Source organism: Adiantum capillus-veneris, chromosome 5 (genome assembly GCF_014529385.1).
Source record: "Adiantum capillus-veneris isolate H3 chromosome 5, ASM1452938v2, whole genome shotgun sequence".
NCBI lineage: Eukaryota > Viridiplantae > Streptophyta > Polypodiopsida > Polypodiales > Pteridaceae > Adiantum > Adiantum capillus-veneris.
Genome location: NC_140935.1, coordinates 4,543,023 through 4,561,780, shown reverse-complemented (window position 1 = coordinate 4,561,780; position 18,758 = coordinate 4,543,023). Strand labels below are relative to the sequence as shown.

General features: G+C 44.2%; 1 protein-coding gene and 1 pseudogene across 2 annotated transcripts in view; both read right to left on the bottom strand.

Moving 5' to 3' along the window:
* Positions 1-953: 953 nt before the first annotated feature.
* LOC147456811 (diacylglycerol O-acyltransferase 2D pseudogene) lies at positions 954-1,634 on the bottom strand (annotated as a pseudogene).
* Positions 1,635-10,219: 8,585 nt separating this feature from the next.
* LOC147456809 (uncharacterized) overlaps positions 10,220-18,758 on the bottom strand; it is a 101,471-nt gene continuing 92,932 nt past the window's right edge. The window contains exons 3-4 of one of the 2 annotated variants that reach the window (XR_015188265.1): positions 13,111-13,180; positions 10,220-10,600 (exon numbers count right to left, since the gene is read on the bottom strand). The gene's annotated coding sequence lies outside the window, so the exon portion shown is untranslated. The remainder of the gene's footprint in view (positions 10,601-13,110; positions 13,181-18,758) is intronic. The other variant, XM_086513461.1, reaches the window with a different exon arrangement.

The window sequence follows — 18,758 nt, the reverse complement described above, 5'->3', positions numbered from 1 at the left end:
CCTTCTTCTCCCACAGGAGAAGCTCACAAAGCGCGTCACATGTTCTATTGCATGTTACTCCTATTCTTTCAATGCGGCAGGCTCAAGACTTGGAAGCTATTTTCACTAAGTCGAAGTTGTATGCCAGCTTGCTTGATTTGGGTTGATGGAGAGCTCCTGGTTGGGATGGTCTCTCTGTGGAATTTTTCTTGTCTTTCTGGGATTATTTGAACTTTCCTTTGTTGTTCATGATGAATACAACTTAGGAACAACAGGAATTGCCCTCCTCTTGGAAAGAAGGTTTGCTCAAGCTGATACCTAAGCATGCCTTGTGTGAATAATTCTCTCATTGTCAGCCTATTACACTCATGCCTGTGGTATATAAATTAATGGAAAAAATGCTTGCTAGCCGAATCAAGTGCTTTCTGCATGAAGGCTTGCATCAATCTCAATATGGCTTCATTCCAGGACGTCAAATTACTGATAACCTCGCGAAAGTCATCATTGGTATGGAGTATGCAAAATATACTCGACAGGATATCTTGGTCATGCAGGTTGACATTGAAAAGGAATTGGGATTATATTGCGGATACCATGTAACACTTGAGATTTGGGCCTAGGATATCCTGTGTCGTGCTTTTCTTGTATGCACACAACACTTCTGCAGGCTTGTTGGATGGATCTCTCACAGAATCTTGGCCTTTGGGAAGTCAGTAAGGCAGGGCTACCCTCTAAGTGCTTTTCTCTATGCGCTTGCTACTCACCCCTTGTTTATTTATTTGGATTCCTTGAATTACATTGGTAGGCTACATGGCCTGACTTTACCTTCTAGACGGTAGTTTGCTAGTCAGGCCTATGCGGATGACTCTTTGTTTATGCCTCACAATCACTATGACGATGTACAACAAATTATGCATACTTTTCACTTGTTTGGATTGGCAACAGGTCTCAAAGTTAACTTTTGTAAATCCAAGCTATTGCCTCTGAAAGAGTGTGACTGGCATAAGATATTGCGGCATGGGGAGATTGTTCCTCCACATGTCGAGCCTTTGTTTCAAATATACAACCTCGCGATCATGTTCCATGTAATACATCTCTTTGGCCCCTCCAGGGATGAGGATACAATTGTAGTTCCTACTTAATGTATCTACTACGATTTTTCTTGAAGCAGGTGCTAGGCCTAAACATGACCACACATGCCTCAAAAGTGGAGTTAAAAACACTGCACTGCTTGCAAATGCCATACTTTGAATAGGCAGGAACCCAATATGATTGCATAGTCCAAGAATCCCAATTGGCAAAACAGAATGAGTCTCCACAGCAAAGAGATATGCTCAGTTTGGATGCAACGCATCTTTATCCTCCATAACCATAGTGAGAGGAAAATGACCTGGTCCATGCTTGCAGATGAACCTTGCAACGCTTTTTGCAATAGTACTCTTCTCGAAAAGAGGGATGACCATAAGCCTGAGTAACACTGCAAATAAGGTTGAGCTCCATCGTGATGGCAGAACAAAAATCATTAACAGCAACAGGATGGCAACCAGGTGAATGCTTGAAAGCCACAAGGAAATAGCCAAAAGGCTCTTCAGATTGCTCGTCTGCAGTGATAGGATTACAAAAAATTTGCTCTCCCCATTTGTTTCACTGGCCATCTCCTATGAACAAGGAAACAAATCCAGAGGGCCGCTTGATGGTTAAATCATAAGAGGTCTCTGTATCCTTGAGAGAGAGAGAGAAAGAAGAGAAAGGATTTACACAAAAAAGAGTGTGTGTGTGTGTGTGTGTGAGAGAGAGAGAGAGAGAGGGAGAGAGAGAGGGGGGGGGGGGGGGGAGTGAGGGAGGGACAAAAGTAGAGAATGTATCCATGATACACCTATGTTGTTAAGGCAGTAGAGTTATATTAATGATGGAACAGAGGAATAAGGCGCCTATAAGAGGGCTGCAATGGGAGGGTTACAACTTCCAAGTTGGTAATTCCACACGCTTGAGAGAGGAGCAACCAAATTCAAAAGTCTCTGAAGTGCAGGGGAGTTGATTGAGGAAGAGGAGGGTACCGTGTATGATTATGAATCCTGCTAAGGGGAGGATCAGCGGGGTGGGCGGAGAGCAAGCTGGGGCTGACGCTGGGAGGGGTGGTGAGGCCTGGGCAGGGGCAGGGGATGAGGGGTGGGTAGGGGGTGTGGAGTAGGTAGGGGGACGAAGGTGAATGTGCGGGGGGCAAGAGGTGGGTGGTTGAGGCCAGGTGGGTAGGGGGCGAGGGTGGTAGTGGACGAGGGGTAGGTAGGGGGCGAGGTGGGGAGGGTAGGGCGAGTGAGTGTGAGGGGGAGGGTAGGGGCGAGGGAAGGGGTGTAGGGTAGAGTAGGGGGTGGGTAAGGGCGAGGAGGGATGGAGGGGGTAGTGAGTGGAGATGGCACTCAAGTAGAGAGATATCATAATCAAGGAATTCATCAAGGTTGAAATCAACATTGTTTTTGTTGTATCCAGTCTTGAGGAAGCTTTGTAAAGGGAGTTCACTAGACACAGAGGAGAGCTTTGTTCTGGTTGGAGAAGCAGACACCGATGGGGCTGATGTTGAAGGGGGGTGAACTTCTGTAGAGGATATTTCTTTCCGCTTCTATGATTCTTCATAGGCTCACCAAATCCAAAAGCTACCACCAAGGGTGCACGGGGAGTAGCTTCTGTGACCTTCAACCTTTGTGCTGCCTTAGGTGGCCTATTAGGTCTAGCTACTCTGGAAACATTGGAAGAGGGTGTACCTCCAAGCAAAGAGTGAACAGAGACTCCATAGATTTGGTAGTGTCCAACCACTCCAATAGATCCTCATCTGACCCGTCAGGTGGAGTAGGCTGTTCCAATTCAAGGCTAGTTTCTAGGGACAAAGAACTATGTTGTGCGACGGGATCCATGCCTCCTTCTAGGCGAATGGGAAATCCGCCCTCAACCTAGGGAAGATGAACCACAACAAAATCCAAGTTTAAAGTAAAGTCTTGTACCTACAGAGGGACCTTGTCTACTATTTCCACAGGGTATATAGTCCTTTGGTCTGCCAAAGTCACTGTAAAGGGAGTGAGCCGGGTAGGCTAGAGACCCAATGCCAACACAATGAATTCGGGCATCAAGTTGATACCCAACCCACCATCCACTATGACACTGGAGAAGTCGCACCCTAGAATAGACACGATGAGACGAGGATGTAATCAATGAGCGGAGCAGCGTGAAATGAAATCATGCAAGACTCTAAGGGCTGCACTGGTAGATGCCCGCCACTAGACCCTGCACCTGGATACAGAGATTGAATGATGGAAAGGGTGTCACTTGCAAATTTGCATCAAGTCGAAGCATTTCGTACAATGACACTTGCTGAAAGGTGTTTTTCAAGATGATCTTTGCTGTAAGCTTTTCTTTTTCTACCAGTGGTTTCTCTGGTACCTTGATCTTCTGTAGATCAGAAACTGCTTCCAAGAAAGCTTCATCAATATCGGAGAGAAAAGATTTGGATTCTTTCTTGGCACTGGGGGATGGCTTGTCAACAGTTGAAGGCAGGGTATCCACTATTATGAGAATGTGTGGGGGAGTTGAACTTGTCGGAATGGTAAGACCGAGAGTGGCTCTCTGGGCCCAAGTGGGGACACCCGATGGCTCGTCTACCAATTGCAACTTATTTTGAGGGCTAGCCACATGGGTAGAAGGGGGCAGCTAAGGAATGGTGCTAACTTCTATCACATTGAGCTTGGGAAAGGTAAATTTATTCTTGTTTCGACTTGGGTTCGAAGCCGTGGATGCATGAAGTTTATGGCAATCCTTACTGGAGTGATCCTTCGTTTTAGGGCAATGACGGCAGGGAGGGGACCCTTGGGGCAGAGGGCATTTGCTGTGGTAATGACTATATTTCCCGCATCTGTAGCACAAAATGGGCCGATTCAATGGGCGAGTCGAAGGGCGAGGTAGTCCTTGCTCCTGCCGCATGGAGTTGGAGGTGGAGGCATAGAAGCTTTGAGGTGATGAGGGAGCGGAGCATGGGTATGATAAAAGCTCTGAGACGGAAAAGTACTTTGCATACCTTGCATAGGAGGGGCTATCAATAAAGGTGGCATGTGGTGTGAATGGCCACAAGGAGAAACCATGTTGGATGCAGGTGCTTGCCCTTGTTGAAAAGTAGGACTAAGACTTTGCTGTATTTGTCGCAATCCCTTGAGGTAGTAGCAGTCCTTGTCCTCATGTCCAAACTTTTCATAGAAGTGGCAGTAAACCCGAAGGGGACATTCATGTGGAGGGTGCCTTGGAGAGGGGCATGAGCTACACCAAACTATAGCCTTAGTCTCCTGCTGAGACTTGAGCTCTTCTAGCTCACGCTTGATATGTTCCAATGCCTCGTGATGTGGATATTTTTCGATCTAAGAGAGAAGGACCTCTCCTCTTAAAGTGCTCTTTGTAACTTCAGTGCTTCTAACTCCCTGTGTAGAGAAAGCAAGGGTCAAAGGAAATTTTTGGGAGTGCTGAGGCAGTCTCCACCTGAAGGGGTCCTTTAATAGGCTCCTTGCTCCTTCTATCCTGGTAGCGGCCTCTATAAACTCCTCCACAGATGCTTCACATCGAAGACTTTCACGTAGTTTCTGTTGAGACGTTTAAGAGCTTTCTTTATCCACTTCTTGACCATAAATTCCCCTGGTTTCTGAGGAAGCTTGGCAACCAAAGACTTGGTTTTAGTCATGAATTCTGCAAAAGTCTTCTTTGGCTGGAGCAGCATGTTGGCCAACTCATCCAAAACCTTTTCCTGGAAGTCCTTTGGCCTGAATGCTGCACAGAACTGTTGTCTTAAAGCTGCCCAAAGTGATTCTCTACTAACTGACTGTACCACTTATCTGCTAAACCATCCAAGGTTGATGGAAACAACACCAAATAAGAATATTCTCTATTAAGATCACGACCTCTATAGAGAGATACAAACCTCCTTGCATGGTCATTTGCATCTTCTGAGGAGAGTCCCTAGAAAGTAGGAAACTTGATGTTTACCTTGGCCAAAACACCAGTCAACTCCTCCATGGCCTCTTGCTCAGGAGCTTGTTCCTCAATAGCTTGTTGTAACAAAATCGGAGAGGGCTTTACTGGGGAAGGTGACTTGGAAGATGTAGAACCGGATGGAGGAATGGATGATGCCGTATGTGGAGGTATGGGTGATGGGGTTGGTGGACTTCTACTAGATACCAGGGGTTGATGCCTTCTGTGGTAGTCCTTAAGAGGACTCAGTAGTGCGGTTTGACGCTCTAATGACCGCCTTGTATGTGGCATGCAATAACCACAAACCCAACCAAGCTTTGGGTAAGAAGACCTTCAATTGGCTGAACATCGGTCTAGACTCTACTAGACCAGGGCGAGTGGCCAGACCACCTGGCTAGACCAGGGACGAGGAAGACTAGACCAGGACGAGAGCTTGGTTGGACCAGGGCGAGAGAGGACCAGACCAGGAGAGCGAGAGACTAGATCAGCTAGACTAAGCTGTCTAGGGTGAAACTGGACCAAACCAATAGGCTGCACCGGGCAAGGCAAAGTAGGCGAGGCTAGGTAAACCAGCTAGCTCCTCGATTTGTACCTCAATAGAGAGGGAGACTTCAATTGAGATCCCACCATGATCGCAAAAAATGAGAGGACCTGTAGCATGGATAGTGTGTTGTGCTCTCTACAGTGGGTACTCCTCAGTGCAATGTGCATGACATCTCACTCAAATAGCACGAAAACACAAGAAACAATAGATAACAGCCAAATCAACACAGAGACACAGCAACAGATCAGAACATATGGACTCGACTATCTCAAAGGAACCAGTACAGATTCTAGCGTGGCAGCACGCTCAGCTCCAGCCCAGAACTCATGGGTACAATGGGGTTGGTGAGGCTCAGATGTGCAAGGATGGTGCAGACGTGTTGTTTGTATAGACTCTCTACTCTAGACGACAACATTGGACCATATATGAAATGATGACCCAACAACTACTACTCATATGTCCCACCATAAAGAGCCACCAACGGCTCATAAATGTCAGCAGTCTAAGTCTATCTCCAAACTGAGTGGTGGTGGTGACCTGGCCACGATGTCCAGTAGACCACCATCCGTATCCCTGCTACGTGTCGCTGCCCAGCCTAGAGAGTCCCTCCAGTGTGGACCAGACTAGACCGACTGTACTAACTGTGTGTCTTGTGAAAGTGACATTGTAGCCTACTACACAAAGCTACGCGGCCTTTTTATTTCAAATTTGAGGTGCTCTCTTCAATATCACTCGGATTTACGATTGCTAGAGAAGGTTCACTCGGATTTTGGAAACCCTCATGTTGTGCATTCGAAAGCTTGAATGTGTCCTTGACATAACATAATGTCCCTTTCAAGATGGACTCTGTGAGTTGCACATAAATATAATACAAAGGATTTTACAATGCATTTATCAACCAAGCATATTCACATCTAACATTCCTAATTGGATGGCAAAAGAAAACTTGAAAGTACCGTAGAAACAAAGTTCCAATATCCAATTTTAGGCAAAAAGATATCTACATAAATATGATAATTGAACCTACAAAAGCTTTTGGTCTACTAATCAATCGTTCATGGGATTCATAGTCTAGTTTGAAAGGCCTTCATTCTTTCGATACCTAAGGCTTTTTGAAATGAAAAAAACTAAACAATAAATATTAACGTGATTAGTCAATTGTGAAAGGCAAAAGAAAATTCTTAGAAAAAATGTTAGTTGACATACTAAAATTGGCTAAGCTTGTAGCACAAAAAGACTTAGCTTGTAGCACAAGAAACAAAATGCTACTCTTGATGCAACATCAACCTAAATAATAAGGTGTTAGTCCAAAAACAATAGTTGTTGAGCAAAAAAGATAAATTTCCCCAAAAAAATGGAATATTAATTAACATCATAAAGGCAGTTAATGCAACATCAACCTAAAGACTGAGTTGTTAGTCTAGAAAAAAAGTCATTGACTAAAGTAAATGATTATCAAAAACCTAGAATACTGCAAATCATAATGGAGGACTAATCACAAAAATAACCACACTTTCTTGCTGATTTTTTTATAAAAGAGAATTTTCTTAGCCAAAAGAGAAACACAAATCTCACAGAACAAGTGTCTTGTCACCATTGAAACTCCAAGCAATCCATCATTGTTCTTTGAGTGAACATGAGAGACAGACCAAGAAAAAATCATGAAGGGGCATTTAAGAATCTCAAAGAAACAAGAAAATAATTTGCTTGTCCAGGCTTGTGCACTCACTCTTAGACCACTTGAAGCTTTGGGCTAATGCCTTGCTCATTTATTGGCTTAACTGCCTGACTCTGACTTTTATGCCATGCTTATTTAATGGCAACTTGGACTTATAACCAAGTCAATGCCGAAAATCCAATGCCACATTTCTTGATTGCTTTGGAACTTGCACATGGAAAGCGCGTCTAACTTATGCATATCTATATCACTCACTCCCTTTATTTTATCACTCAACGAGCATTCTATATCTCTTTTTTAATATTTTAAAGTAATAAATGAACTGGACTTAAATTTCTATTTTATTGTTAGTGAGCTTTTATTCTAACCTACTATGTATCCTGTATAATAGCATGTCGATACTTTACTGCGCATGTTTGAAATCAACATCTTACAAGTAAACATCTTCATGGGTAGGCATATCATAGTCTTCAGTCTTCACATTGGCGAGAATTTAGTGTTACTTTCTGAAAGCTCGATATATGAGCTCAAGGTTGCCAAGGATGTGTCTTGAGGAAACTTGGCCCTCATGTGGGTGCATTTTGATCATGTGAATCATGTAAGAGATTGGCCCACCGTGTGTACACGTGTGCAATCATTTTTTGCATGACTTTTAATCGTTACTACCTGTGAGTCCACAATTGAAAATAGACATGCTCAAACAGAGTTTTAGAGAATGTTGGATAAGATGATGATGGACCAAGGATTTGAATAGCCAAAATTCAAAGTATTCAAGGCAGATGAAGGTAATGCTAACTAGATACCTCTTTGAACTCTTTATTTTGGAGGTGCAAATATCATTACACCTATTTAGGAAAGATCTTGTATGTTTCATTAGGAGAAAAGCGTGGTAGACACACTTCAAAGCGTATCAAACCAAAATTTCAAGAGCACAATATTTTGTGCCATAAATGGAAAACTAAGTCTACAAAAAATGTTGTTGAGGTGTGCAAAGGAGAAATACAAAGATTTTCGAAGGCAGATGATGTTATTCAAGGAGGGATTGCATCATTAGAGATATGTATCACATGGTGGGATGTAAGAGTACCTCATTTGGGGGCCATATTTGTGTCATAAGGTGAGTTGGAAACCTTTGTTCCTATAACAAATTGGTCAAAACTAAACTTGCAAGTATGCATGATTCATTTAGTTACAAAGAGCACTTTAGTTTGTAGGAGGTTGCATGTGCAAACACGACAATGGCAATGCTTTGAAGTGTAAAGTGCAATGCATCTTTTAAGGAACAACATACCAATTCTAGTATTTAAAACTTGAGTGAGAAATTACTAAATGCTGGCGTTGCAAGGAAATTGGTGGACCTTGGTCATGCAATCAATAACCTTGAAATGAAAAGAAAAGGCCAATTTTGTTGATGTAGATGTTGTGCTTGAGGAGGATAGTCATCGTCGAGAATTTGTTACAATTAGAAATCTTGGAACTCGCGACGAGAACAAACAAATTGAAGTTGCTTGTATCAATGAAGCATGGCTAAAAGTAACATCTCCAAAACGATATGCACAATGGAAAGAACAAGAATTGGACAAAAGATGACATGTTTTGGCATCATTGCAAGTCCAGCTGATAGATGCAGGCCATATATCAATGAACGATCCCTCATTGTTAAGTCAGAGGAGATAGCACCATGCTTTTGCGGCCATCAAGAATATCCTCCATCTATTTTGCATCCTGGACAAATTATGGAGAGGTACGTATGTTTCTGCAACACCAATGGCATGCACACTTGGAAGATTCATGACATGATTGTCGGGTCATCATTTCCTACACCAAGTATATGGGTTCTAGCAGCACCAAGATCGATTGCAAACCAATGGATTTGTGTTAGAACAGAGAAAGGAGACTACACAAATACATGGAGTATACATACACCAAAAAGAGTGCAAAGTGCTTTCAATCCAAAATACATAGTTGGCAAGATAGTGACGTGGAGGTCAAAACTAACAAAAGACTTTTAAAATAAGGTCAATTTAGATAAAACCATGTCTGCACAATTAGGTAATGGAACACATCTTTTCTATCTTAATAGTGAGGGATCTAGTGCCAAAGGTGTGACTTTCTCTACCACATTGTTACATGTTCTTAGGTGTACTTAATGAACCATCATCTCACCAAAAAGAGTGCAAAGTGCTTTATGTCCAAAATACATAGCTAGCAAGATAGTGACGTGGAGACCAAAACTAACAAAAGACTTTGAAAGTAAGGTCAACTTAGGTAAAACCATGACAGCACAATTAGTGAGAGGTGATTGTAGTGTGTAATGAAACACATCTTTTCTATCTCAATAGTGAGGGATCTAGTGCCAAAGGTGTGACTTACTCTACCACATTGTTACATGTTATTAGATGTGCGTACAAACATTTAGAAAGTGCAGAGTTTACAATGTGCTTTATAAGCACTTTTATTATTTGTTCTTGCAAATACTTGGTTTGGACTCTCAAGCTAATGATTTATCCATCATGTTGCTTTGAAAAGGTTGAGTTGTTTCAACACTGGGAGATGCAAGGGTGAATGTGTAAAAGTAATATGGTGCATGGATTTACGATTGTCAAAGGAAATGGAGTTATGCTAAGTAACTTATTTTAGTTGTTTTGAATTATACCTTTCTACAAATGTAAGTTTCTATGAATGTAAGTTGTGACAAGAAAAATCTCCTTTTGTGGCGGTTGTATTGCCTAGCATAAACATCCTATTTGTGTTGCATTCCCCCCGAAAATGGAATATTGATCACCATACATGCACTTAATGCAACATCAACCTAAAGAATGAGATAGTCTAGAAAGAAGAATAATTATCATCCCCCAAAAACCTGGAATATTGCACATCATTTTGTGGTGGTTGCATAAACATCCTCTTTGTGTTGCATTCCCCCAAAAAATGGAATATTGATCATCATAAAGGCACTTAATTCAACATCAACCTAAAGAATGAGATTGTCCAGTAAGAAGAATCAGATTGTTGACTAAAACAGATGATTATTATCCCCCAAAATGGATGACTAATCACAAAAATAACCACAGTTTCTTGCTGATTTGTGATAACATGAGAATTTTCTTAGCCAAAAAAGAGACGCAAATTTCACACAATGTGTGTCTTGCATTGAAACCTCGAGCAAACAAGAAAAGATAATAATTTGCTTGTCCAGGCTTGTGCACTCACTCTCATGCTTCAGAAGATGATTAAGAAACGTTGGCATTGTAAGTGTTCATAATATGTAAACATCAACACCAACGCTAGGATCATTCAACAACCCGACAATATGCGGTTTGCCCTAATTCTAAATACTCCTAAGTAAAGATGTGATGAGGTGCCATGGTCCTGCTATTGACAAAATACAAAGATACCTGCAAAGACACAAAACCCTCTCAAGATTGACAATGCATGATGTCAGCGACAATCGAAATGAAGCTTCAAGGTTCTCTTTCCTATAATTCAACAGCTTCAAAGCCATAACTTTAACAATCTTTATTACATCAGATGACAATGATACTTTGTACTTATATCTACAAATATCTACACATGCACATGTTTTTTTCATTCTTGCAGTTGTAAGCATCAATTGTTTTGAGCTCACAGAAAATCTTCAAGTTCTCTTAGCAAATTTACAAAGAAAGCAATATCAACCAGAAAACTCAAATATGGACAGACAGATGACGCTCGAAACCTAATAGTGAGCAGACCTACTTAAATGACCTCTGTAAACGCTTGGGCTAAGAAGAAGGATATATAATTATAATCAATCTAGTTTGTTGCTTGAGAAGGGAAACTACATACAGAGCACACTGGTCAGTATGTATGCCAATTATTGTGCACTTTTCAGAACACCTCATTAATAAGCTTCCCTGTTTGTGTTATTCGTGATGCACTCTTACAGGGCATGTCAATCAACATGGGTAGAGCGACAAAGATCTAGATTTTTTCATGGAATCCAAAGTGAGGGCCTCTCTCCAAATGCCATCACCAATGCTTCCTTGCATCTAAAAGACACGCAGCATTATGCACGGGCCAGTACAAACAAATCTATTGTGAGGTGTTTACTTGAGGGATTTGAGCAAAAGATGTCACACTTGATAATGATTCGGTTGAGTTGTATGCTTTATTTACTAAAGCACATGAATTGATAGATAGAGATCTCTCAAAGAAATTTTCTCTCTTGGGCTACACGTATTGCGAATGTGTGAGTGCAGAAGGATAAGAGAGAAATGAAGTGATATATTAACGTCTTCAAAAGGCCAAAATGATCTATGAGACCAATCCGTTACTAACTGGTGAATCTGATACCATGTCTAGGTACAAAAAAGACATACATAAATGAGCCTAGAAGTGCTACTAGCTGGGACTATGTGGGGTATGCATGAACATTGATCATAGTAACAAGGAACGGGAAATGGGAACGGGAGACAGCATTGATTGCCATTCCCTATGACTATATAGTCACATGGAATGAGGACCAGAACAGAAATTGGAACGCACAATGTGTATGGCAAACTAAAAAATGGACATTCCCTGTTAGTATGCCATAGATACAATGGGTGCCTAGTAAAAGAGGGTGATATAAAAGGGCCTCTCCATACCTCTCCACCCATCTTGACTCACAGAGGGTCCCCAAACTTCAACCCCATAGAGCACAGCCGAAGCTACCGAGGTATCAAAGAGCCAAAGCTTTGTTCGAGGTTTCTGGAACTGAACTTGCTAGCACATCCTCTCCAATCCTCCCAAGGCCGCACACGCTCTGGTCGGTCTAGTCTTTGCTTTGTTCGGGGTTCTTGGAGCTGAACTTGCAAACACATCCTCTCCAATCCTCCCAAGGCCGCATATGATCTGGTCAGTCTAGTCTCTGCTGGTCTCTTCAAAGAAAACCTTGTCCCAGTGAAGACTACCCCAGGATAAGTGTATGCAAATGTGAACTCCACAGTCTCCTGACCATAAGTGGATGTAGGTGATGATCTCCTCATCCACTGCGGTGTGGTGTTAAACACCATAACCTTGGTTTTACCAAGGTTTACAGACAATCCACTATCCTCCGCAAAGCTATGTAATGCATCCAAATGTCGCTGCATACCCTCCGGTGAGCCAGAGATCAATACAATATCATCAACATATAACAAAAATGGAATCCATGTCCCTGCCAATGGCCTCGGGGAGCTTAGTCGCTGGAGTGGCCAATGGCCTCGGGGAGCTTAGTCGCTTATTTCTCTAGGAGTTGATAACACGATTGGCTATGGACGACGGAGAGGGGGAGAAGGGGCTACATCAAGGCATCGCCTTCTTACAGAGGATGTAGGAGCAACACCCAGGTAGTCCTTGGATGGAGAAACACATGCAACAAGCTAGACAAGAGCTGATCACCATTGAGGAGCGACGTCACAAGTTTGCCTACCATCATCAGGCATCTCAATGAACCCAGGTGGACGACAGAGTTTATTGGAAAGTTTTTTGAGATTGTAGGTCACCGCCATGCGCATACAATTGTTCGCCAGTTGAGGAGATAGAATGGGTCGATTGCCACAAAGCCTAAGGACATACAAGAAGTAGCTAGTGACTTTTACCGTGAGTTGCTCTCAGCTGAGTCGCAGTCACAACGCAAGGATGCATGCAGAGAGCACGTGTGGGCACAGATGCCTTAACTCGTCATTGAGGAGATGCAACAAATGTTTGAGAGCCCTCTCCAACTAGAGCAGCTTCAGGTGTCTCTCAGGACACTCCCTCGGGGTAGTTGCCTAGGAGATGATGACTTGAGTCCCAAAAAAAAATTTGAGTACTGGGAGGTGCTTGGACAGGACCTATGTAGTGCATACCAATACATTTTGCACATTGGGAGATGCATGATAGCATGAGCGAGGGTTTGAAATACCTTATCCCCAAGGAGAAGGGATCTTCAGATGAGATTCAATAGTGGTGGCCCAACCCATTCTCAAGTCAGCCTACAAAATTCAAACAAATTCCAAACAGGATCACCAAACAAGTTCTCAAATAAAATTGAAACTTAAAAAGAAATCTCGACATCAGTTGAGCTCGAAAAGACGATTGGCTTTCCATCCTGAAACCTGTAACCAAATTTGGGTTAGATTTATTCCATAAGGTTGTAGCCAACCGCAACATGGTCCATAAACTCTTAAATAATTGAAACAAGTCTCGACATATAGTGTTAATGTGGCGGTGATGGTAGACCCAAGATATATCAATCATACCGGACCTCCAAGGTTATCAATTTGAGAAGAGGCACGTATTGAGAGATGTCCAAAAATTTCAAGTCGTAATCTGCTAATGTTTCCGTGGCAAGCATTTTAGGATACCCCACTCTGCCAAAAGTTGCACTCTGAAGAAAGATGTCAGAAGGCATGTAACTTCGGGCAAAAATTTTCTTGAAAGCTTGCCATGTTCGTGAAGTGTGCGGCTTGGTAGCAATAGACTGCCACCACTGCATGGCATTGCCTCTCACAAAGAACATTGGCTTGAAAAAAAAAATCTTTAATCATTCTCTTGCAAGTGATTTTTATGGCTTATGCCTTGTAAGACAGAGCGACGAAGAGGCGAGCGTACCTGATGCGCAATGAAGTACATGCAGGAGTGGCTAATAAGTTAGGGGTCGGGACACGAAGAGTCACAAAGAGTGGCTAATAAACTCGGGGTCGAGACACGAAGAGTGGCTAATAAGTCAGGGGTCGGGACAGAAGGGTGGCTAATAAGTCCGGGATCGGGACACAAAGATTCTTTGATAAATTTATCTATGAAACTTGGAAGCGACATCCTCCTCTATCTGCTCTTTGGTAGGACCGGTGTAGTTTCAGAAAAGACACAAGCCTAAAGCTCTTATACCACTGCCACGGGGACGAGCACCACATGCAAAAAGAAAAGAACAGACTGAACAACTTTAAGCACTTCAAATAACACTGAACTGAAAGAGATGCACGACACACGAGACATAGAGATGCAGAGTTCCACCCCAAGAGAGCACTGCCCCAAACCTTGGTGCCCCTTTATTTATTTTTATTGCTTCAACTCAGTACAAGTCGGTACTCCACGTTCTGCACCTCCACCCGGAAGCGTGCCAGAGATTGAGCTCATGGTACATAGGCCTATGAAAAGCAGTTACATGAAAAGCTTCAAGTTCTAAAAGCATCAGGCCTCCAAAAATCAGCCCAACCTAATTTGATATCTGCCACGTCAGCACCTGCTAGCGCAATTCGCGGAAGACCGTACAACCTGCACATCAACAGCGTAAAACGCGGCCGTCCGCACGTCTACCATGTCATCAGCAATTTTTCCTTTATTTTATGCTTTAGGTCACCTGGGAACTCCTCTTTAGAAATGGGCCACTTGGCAAGATTTGCAAGTTGGTAAAACTTCTTTTGCTGCTGCTACTTAGGGTTTAGACCCCTTGGCCGAGATCTGCAGGCGTAGCGGGCTACAGTGTCACTTTCACAGGACAGTTAGTACAGTTTGGACTTTACAGTTGGTCTTTGGTCTGGTCGGTTCACACTAGACGGACTCGCTGGGTAGCGACACGTGGCAAGGATACAATGGTTTAGTGGACATCGTGGCCAGGTCACCACCGCCACCCAGTGGGAATAGACTTAGGTGCTGTCATTTATGAGCCGTTAATGGCTCTTTATGGTTGTATATATGAGTAGTAGCGTTTTGGTCGGGATTATCTGGACGTAGTCGTCTAGAGTGAGTCTATACACAGAGCACGTCTTCACCATCCCGGCACATCTGATCCTCGACACCCCCATTGTACCTGTGAGTCCAGAGTCTGTATTAGTTCTTTGAGATAGTCGAGTCATATGTTCCGGTCTGCTGTTGTGTCTTTGTGAGCTCAGTTGATGTCTATTGTTTCCTTTCTGTTCAGTCTGTTTGAGTGAGATTGTCACGCACATTGCACTAAGGACCACCCACTAATTGAATACAGCTGCTCGGAAATTGAATACAGCTGCTGACTCCTGTGTTAGTCTACATGTGAGTGCAACAATAGTTCCTCTCACACATTTGCAGTGTCTTCTGGGGAGAGATTCGAGAAGGTTTTGGTGGCGGGCAAAGGTGCCAGCACATCCAATATTCCCATAGATTGTCCAATATCCTCCACTATAAGTGTAATTCCATTTAGCTTTGGAAAAGTAAGCAAGAGGGCACTTTTTTGGCACTGGAGATTGTGCATGACAAATTGGCCTAAGCCAAATTTTGGAGACCCAGGTGTATCATTTGCTGCTGAGAGAACACATCTTTCAGTGCCAGGTTTGGCGCCTGTAAATGATAGATCATTAGTAAGGGTACCTTCGAGATGGCACCAGAAGGACGAGGCACCTGGAGAGTGGTAACCTTGCCAGCAGTGACTGATTGGGGTGAATCTTCCTCAGAAGATTCTCCTGAAAGTTGCTCTGAACTAGGAGTATAGTCTGATTTATTGTCAGAGCTATCTCCAGAGGAGGCGGAAGACTCTTCTTCGGACTATAGGTGCTGCTCTCGATTCCTAGTACGAACCATCTTGATACAATATACCCGAGAATCTGCAACTAATGAATTCTTAAAAACCTGTATTCTTAAGTCCTCACTATAGCAAGAGCAAGGTCGAGATCAAGCTGCCGCTGTCAAGGAGCACGGAGAGATATAGAGAGAGAGAGAGGAACGCCTGGAGATGGATAAGGAATGGTTGGCAATGGCCAGAGATGTTGGCGATGAAAACTGACTGAAGGAAGAACTAGCGGTTGAATTTATAGACGTTATCTTATTTTTCTTTTTGCTTTTCGTTGGGCAGTGCTTTTCGCAGGGAAAATTAAAGCATTTTAAGTATGCTTTAGCGTATTATTTGGCTTGCTTTAGGCGGTGGAAGCCACGGGCGAGGGCAGCGAGGAAAGCCGAGGCGAGATGGCCAGGCCCGGAGGGGGAGGGCGACGGCGATGGGAAGAGGGCGAGGAGGGCGAGGAGATAGGGGAGGGCGAGAGGCGAGGGTGAGGGGAGAGGGTAAGGGCGAGGAGATAGGGAGAGGGCGAGAGGCGAGGGCGAGGGGTGAGGGGGAGGGCGAGAGGCAAGGGCGAGTAGAGGGGCAAGGGCGAGGGGTGAGGGGAGAGGGTAAGGGCGAGGGCGATGAGATAGGGGGAGGGCGAGGGGAGGGGCGAGAGGCGAGGGTAGCCTTCATTTTGGCGATCACGGTGGGACATCAAATGAAGTCGCACTCTTTGTTGAGATACAAATCATGAAGATAGTTGGTTGTTACCTAGCTTCGCCCACTTGCTTGCATTGTGTAGATAGTCTATTGGTCTGGTCCTCTCTCACCCTGGTCCAACCAGTCCTCGTCCTCGTCGCGGGTCTTGGTCTAGTCCCTGCTAGTCCTGGTCCAGTCCTCCTCACCCTGGTCGAGTCCTCCTCATCCTGGTCTAGCTAGGTGGTCTAGTCACTGGTCCTGGACCAGGTGGTCTAGTCACTATTCTCACTTGAAGGTTGTCTAGTCACTATCCTCACTTGTCCTGGTCTAGACTTGTGTTGTTCAACCCACAGTGAAGGGTCTTCTTGCCCAAAGCTTGGTTAGATTGGTGGTCACTGCATGACAGTCGAGCGTCAAAGCGCACTACTGAGCCCTCTGAAGTACTAAAAAAGAAGACGACCTTTGGTACCTAGTAGAAGTCCATTAACCTCATCACCCATACCTCCACATACGACATCCCCCATTCCTTCATCGGGTTCCATATCTTCCAGATCACCTTCTCCAGTAAAGCTCTCTCCTATTCTGCTACACCAGGCTATTGAGCAATAGGCTCAGCAGGGAGCCATGGAGGTGTTGGCTAGTGTGTTGGACAAGGTAAACATCAAGTTCCCCACCTTCAAAGCACTCTCTTCAAAAGATGCTGACAACCATGCAAGGAGATTCGTATCTCTCTGTAGGGGTCGTGGTCTTAATAGAGAAGATGCTTATTTGGTACTTTTTCCATCCACCTTGGACGGCTTAGCAGACAAATGGTACAGCCAGTTTGCAGAGAACCATTTTGCAACTTGGGCAGCCTTAAGACAACAGTTCTGTGGAGCTTTCAGGCCAGGTGACTACCAAGAGAAAGTGTTGGATGAGTTGGCCAACATGGTGCTCCAGCCGGAGGAGACTTTTGCAGAGCTTATGACTAAAACCAAGTCTCTGGTTGCAAAGCTTCCCTAGCAACCCGGTGAATTCATGGTTAAGAAGTGGGTGGAAAAGGCGCTCCCCAAAACCTCTCAGCAAAAACTCCGAGAGAGCCTCCCACCCGACGCCACTCCGGAGGAATTCATCGCAGCTGCTACTAGGATAGAGGGGGCTAGGAAGTTGTTCAACAACTCCCCTCACATAGAGACTCCCTCTGTGTTCTCGAAAAATAGTACTCATGATCCATTGACTTCTTTGTGCAGAGAACTTGATGCCCTAAAACTACAACGCGCTCTCCAAGAAGAGAAATCGATCTCTCTTAGACAAGAGAAACCATCGCATCTTGAGGCTTTGGATCAAATCAAGAGAGAGCTAGCTTCGGTCTCAGCAGGAGACTAAAGCTATGGTATGGTGCAGCTCTTGACGCTCTCCAGGACATCCTCCACAGGACTGTCTCCTTCGGGCTTATTGCCACTTCTGCGAAAAATCTGGGCACGAAGACAAGGATTGTTACCATATCAAAGGATTGCGGCACATAAAACAAAGTCTAGGTCCTTCTCTCCAACAAGGGCTAGCACCTGCATCCAACATGGTCTCACCCTATGGCCATCAAAACCCGTTGCCACCTCTGCTGACAACACCTCCTATGCAGCAAGGTATGCACAACAACTTTGCATCCCCCAGCTTTTATCATGCTAGTACTCCCTCAGTTCCCCAAAGCTTCTACACCTCAGCCTCCAGCTCCATGCAGCAACAAGAGCAGCGACCACCTCGTCCCCCGTTTCATCCGTCTAATCGGCCAATCTCATGCTACAGATGCGGTGAATATGGCCATAACCAAAGTAAGTGTCCTTCACCTGAAGGGTCTCCTCCTTGCAGACATTGTCCGGAATCTACTCCTTGCAGCCATTGTCCGGAGTCTATTCCTTGCAGACATTGTCCAGAGTCTAAGGACCACTACAGTAAGAATTGTCCCAAGCAAAGGGCATCCCCATCTTCAGGCCCGAATCAAAACTAACAAGAGTTCACATTCCCGAAGATCAATGTAATCACAGTGAACACCACCCCTCAGCCAGCACCTGCTACACATACAGCTCGGCCACAACAAGTGGCAGAGCCCGCTCGCGTGCTCACTCGGGCACAAAGAGCAGCCCTTGGTTTAAGCTTGCCAACAGGACCATCTCGTCCATCACATCTGTCCCCAGATCAAACTGTCGAACCATTAAGTGGCCAAAAGAATAGGCCAATCTCTATGCTTTCGGACATTGATGGAGCCTTCCTGGCAGCAGTGGCTGACTTGCAACAGGTCAAGGTTTCCGAGGAGGCCCAGATTGTAAGAGCTAAGCCCACAGTGGAAGCAATTTTGAAGAACACCTTTCAACAAGTGTCCCTTT